Source organism: Coturnix japonica, chromosome W (assembly GCF_054131305.1).
Source record: "Coturnix japonica strain WE chromosome W, WE-NBRP24, whole genome shotgun sequence".
Lineage (NCBI taxonomy): Eukaryota > Metazoa > Chordata > Aves > Galliformes > Phasianidae > Coturnix > Coturnix japonica.
The window spans coordinates 5,905,447-5,911,114 of NC_140701.1; positions in this window are offsets into that span (position 1 = coordinate 5,905,447).

The following is a 5,668-nucleotide window of genomic DNA, read 5'->3' on the forward strand; positions in this document are numbered from 1 at the left end:
CTTTACTTTCTTACCCTCTCCCCTTGTGTGACTTTGTGTAATCTCAAAGTCAAAGATTTCTAGTTAGGCAAAGATGGCAGCGATAGCAGCAGTGCTTATTCATTACTGCAATACTGCGCGCACATCCCCTATTGGCAAGGGAGAAATTGCACACCAGTCAGTGAAATAAATTCTGTTTTATGCCCTAAACCCAATGCAAGTGATGCTCTCATGGCTCTCATTGGTTGAGCATCTCAGGCTCACAGACTCCTCGAGACTGTTGCTAGGATTCATTTCCATATAAGGTCAATTACCAACCTCTTGTTTTTAGGTCTGCCTTGTACTTTTCTGCGTAGAGAGAAGGGCAATGTTTCCAACAGTCAGTACATTCATTCTGTCCTGTGCTGGGCTCTACCCACCCTGTATTTATCTTGTGCTTGTCTCAATTCTCCCCATGTCAGAATGCCCCCAGTCTGAACTTAACTCTGTTCAGCAACTTTCTTGGTGGAAAAACTACTTATACAGCTGTTTTACAAGAGGGTTATACATTCAGTTAGGGCCTACACTATGTACTGAAAATACTGGAAACTTCCACTGCAAAAACACAATCTACCTCTCCCATCTGTGCAGCCTTGCAGACCCAGAGCATGCCAGGTTATTTCTGCTTTCATAGCATTTGCATGCTGTAGGGTGAGCAAAAGGTTCTGCTGCTTGATTCTTCTGCAAGAGCTGCCTACCGGCAAATGGTTGCAGGGATGGAGGATGTGACAGAAAGCATTTGTCTCCACAAGAGCAGAGTTACATTCAGTGCAGAGTGTGAGAGTCAGGTTGGTGTGGAAAAGCACTGACACGCTGGGGATGATGCAGTGCTCACATGTCTAGAACTCACAGACATTACTGTCAGAAGGATGGTGCTGTGTTGTGCTTCTACCTTTGGCAGCCCCTGGAGAAATGCTGTGGCACACAGAACACCTTTGTATTGCACTGACTGCTGCCATGCAGCATGGATTTAACACACCAAATCCAGAGGAGCATGACTGCATCTAACTGCCCTGAGAAAAACTACTGTAGCTGAAGAGATGAGGAGGCAGCTGCTCATCTGCAGAACAAGCAGTACTGCCAGACATTGGGCCAGGTGAGCACCTCCTGCTGCAGCGTGATGATGACAGGGCTGGAGACGATCTGCAAAGCCAGCTTAAAAGTGGGAGACATGAGTCAACATGGCAGGAGGACAGAGGTGTTAGGGAGCAGCCAAGGCATCAAAGAGTATCAAAAGGCTTTGAAAGGTATCACAAAGCGACAGCCAGGAAGACTGGGATTATCATGAGCAGCAACCTGGATGCTAGAGATTATTTGCTCCCATACAAAATGGTAGAGATCTTGCTGCAGACATCCCAAAGCCAGGCAAAATGGGAACCCAGAGCTCTGCCTGCACGAACCCCACAGCCAGAGTGTTGCAAGCTGAGCTGCCTTGCTGTTTGTTGCATTCATCCCAATCCCTGTGATTGAAGACTCGGAATGCAGTCAAGGCGATGACTGAGCATGAGAGTGACTTTATTCAATAAAAGACAGGAGGGCTTGAGAGGTCAAGGGTGAAGATGGGACTCCTCTTGTCAAGATGAGAGTGGCTCAGAGCTGGTGCTGCTGCCTGGTGCCTGGGACTGGCAGCCTGACTCTAAGTCCCCATCTAAGATGCTCAGCTTCACCTCACTGGTGCTGACCTGCTCCTTCATGGCGGTGCTGCTGCTGGGACACTCGGGCTGTGCTTGGGATGGGCAGCACTGCAAAGGCGCTGGGTCACAATCCAGGCAGGTGACTGCTGTGTCTGGCAGGCTCAGGTCAGCATCTTCAGCAGAGCCAGGAGATATGAGAGCATGAACGTGGATGAGCCCCTTGTGTCCATCACTGTTACCATGTGGAAGGCTGTCATCCGAATTGCAGCGATTCGTGCTTAATAAGAACTCTCCATTGATGGAAACACACTGCACATCACTACTTGGTTTGGATATTTGGGGTTGACAAGGGCTCGAATCACCTAGGAAAGCATAGAAACACAAGGGTTAGTGTCAAAAGTTTGCAAGTTGAATCATGAAAGGTTGTTGATATTTGGTAATAGAGTGGCGTCAGGAAGAAGCAAATAGGCTTCAAGCAACAGAGCCACTGTCTTGAAAGTGATCCTCATGCAGGTCCAGCTCGTGTGTTGTTTCACTGTAATCTGCTTCTTTGGGTCTACCTAGTGGGCAGCAACACTCGAGCTGTTACTGATATCACTGAAAAGAACTGGAGACAATTGTTCTATTCCTAAGAGCTTCAAGGTGCCTAGAAGCACAAATAGAAACCAGCAGTATTTCATCACTTCACCAAAAGGAAGGTCAAACACCTGAGCTGTGAAGAGCAGTTACAGAACCTATGCATAAGATCACACCAGACATACTTTGTTCTAACAACAGTTATGGCACATAGTCCATTTCCTTCAATATTCCCAAAATGAAATGATGTGGAGCATTACAGGGAAAGAAACACTGCACACAGACACTATGACCCTGATTATACTCAAGCAGCAGACTTAAAACAAGTCAGAGTTTTAGATTCCAGGATATTTCAGGACCTATCATGTGTGAAATTCAGTTACACAACAGTGCCTAGGTGCCTGCGTTTCAAGCAACTTTCAGATCACAGCCATGTAAAATAAAAACAAATTCAGTGCAGAAATAGCAATCCTGTACCTTAATACTCATGAGATTATCCATTTTTTATAGCACTCTGACTAAGTTCTAAAACTTGCTCATCCCAGTTCACTTCAACAATTTCCACCAATTCAAGCAATGCAGTTCTGAGATCCTGTGTATGTTAGGCAGATAGAATTGAAGAGTGCAGGAATAATCTCTGACAGCTTTAAGAGCTCCGTTCTGCTTACAAACTCTCAGTCCAAAATTATTCGCAGTTTTAAGGAAATGAACACCTGAAGCAGTTGGATCATCTGCCATTTGCCGCATTCTGCTTCTTGGCATCATGATTAGCACAAAGGGTTTTCTGCTGTCCTGCAGAGATGGATGAAGTCCTGCTTACAAATGGACCAAGTTTCAGTGTACAGCAGAGTTTGTACCAGACTAACAAGCCACGTCATTCAATTCATGTGCTCAGGTTGTTATGCACTCCGAAAGGAAACAGAACTAACTGTTGGATTCTGAAGGCAATCTGTGGGGTCCTACATTACCTCCTGATTCTGGAAGAGGAAATTCTAATAGCAAATGCAGAACTTTGATCTTTGTAGACATGAGAAGAGCTGGCATTTAGGAACATTCATTTCAGGGAAATCAAATGATGTGTCTATATTTTTACTACAGATAGTGTAGGGAGCAGCCAGTTGAAGAACCAGATACAAAAAAATCCAGCCCATTGGCAGGAAAATACTTCTCCTTAAATTCTGTATGCTATCATGGTATAGAATCAGGCTACAGCGCCACATAGGCCAACCAAGCGTAGAACCAAATCCACAAAATACTGGTAGACAAAGCAGCAAAAACAGGGACAATATTCAGCAGACAAGCCTTTCTACCCACAGCTCAGCATGTTCTGCCATCCGAAAAGCAAGGCCTCTTGTCAAGCTCAGCTATTTCCCTTCTCAGTGTATTCTAGCACCACTGATACCCACTGGTATCCTCCTGTAGAGTGCCATCATATTGTCATCATCCAAAGGAAAAACCCACACAGCAGAGCATACAGCACTACACCCATGCTCCAAATATCCGCCTGAAAAACTAAAAGACAAGCTTACAAACCTGAAGCACCTCAAATGGCTTCCTGACAGACTGGATTGTCTGTCCTTGCCAAAGCCCACATATAGCCCATGAAAAGCTGGCTCTTTCCCTCAGGAAAAAAAAACCTTATCGTCCCAGAGAAAGCATATAACCCTAATTCAATTGCCCTTCCACTCAGCTTAGAGCACTACTAAAACCAGCACCTTCACCTTAGCTCATCACACTGCTGCAGTTCCTTTTACAAGGATTTCACTGGCAAAAATGAAATCAAAGCCGTCACAAGGGATTTAGCACAGTTACGTGTTACTGGCTACGAGAGCTGTCAGCACAGTCACCTGTCGGGCTTTGCTGCTGTTCTATTTATGTAGAGGCACAACAAGGTTCAGACACCTCACAGTGCAATTCTCACTTTGACTGTAAAGAAAAAGGAGGCTTGAAAAGCAGTGTGTGGAAAACAAAGAAACAAGAATTAGAACAACAGTGGGGCCATGGCACTTGTAGGAATTGCTCCGCCTTTAACAGCGATTCAAGAAGGATGAGGGCATTCCAAACCAGACCAGTTTGGACAGATTAACAACTGCAAGTAGTGGGTTTCAAAATTCCAGACATGAAATCAAAGCTGGAAAAACTCTTCACATTTTCATCTCTCAATTTTTAGTACATTGTGCATTACAGTGCAAACAACTCTTCACATACAACTTGGAAGCTAAAGACAAGTCTGACAAAACAGACTGCACAAAAATGATGGATAATTAACAGAGCAAATTGCTCTTTCAAAAACTTAGTAATAGAAAGAGATCTCTGAAGTTGCTGTTTTGTAGAGCCCCAAAGCAGTCGCTTGAGGCAGTTCAGGATTAGCCAGAGACAAACCAGCCAGCTGTGTGAACTGAGACCAATTGCACTTTTCTAGTCTGTGGCCACTGACAGCTTCTGAGAGCTACCAAGCAATGCAACCTAGCAGAATTCAGAAGGGAAACCAATAGAGCCTACCTGAGCTCCACTGCCTTTAAATGCTCTGTGGAGAGGGAAGGGAAAGAGGGGAAAACAAACACCGCTCTACATCCCTCTGAGCCAATAGACGCTTTGCCCTGGATTAGCTCTGTTGCTGCATAAGCTGGGCTTCCTCAACATGTGTTCAGGCTGTAATCAAGGCCTGCCTGGAATAACACAAAATTAGAGAGAAATGTTTGCTTTAACAGAGTTTATGTCTTCTGGTCATAACACTTCAGAAGCCTCAGAGGTTTCTTCTCCTGTGCATATTTTCATTCATCTTATATTTTGCTTTCATTCAATGTGACCTCTCTAGGCAAATATTGTCTAAGACCATGAGTATCACATAAATGTGCAGATCTCAAGCTGCTCACTTATCTAGTACCCTTCGCATGATGCTTTCTTTTCCTCAGCTGATCATCTCGATTGTGCCTGTTGATTGTGCAACAACAGCCTGTTGGTCTCGATTACCTGTGAGAGGCTCTAAATTTGGCCAGGAAAAATCATTTGAGGATAAGTAATTATCTGGGACTCAGTAAGGCAGTCTTCCATGCTTTCATAACAGCAGATATACACACACACACAAACTCGTGGAACCCCACTGCTTTGCACAATGCTGTGCACACTCACGTGTGTCATGCACTGATTTCCCAGCCAGTCCTCGTAGGGTCTCTTACTTAGGACAGGAGTGCAGGGGAGCAGTCAGAAACTGTTTGCATTCCCTGCTGTCTGCTGGGCAGCTTTGCTGGAGATGCTTGGGTTTCTTTGTTTTTCCCTGGGAGGTGGGAAGGAGCTTTGGGTTGGAGGCACATCCCGTGCCAGAGCATCTCGATGGCACGTGTGGGGCACTGATCTGCAGCAGAGGAAGGGGAGGAGGTCCCAGCACAGCTCTGCACCATGCTCTGCCACACTGGGCAGCTTGTTCCTGGCTCAGCAGC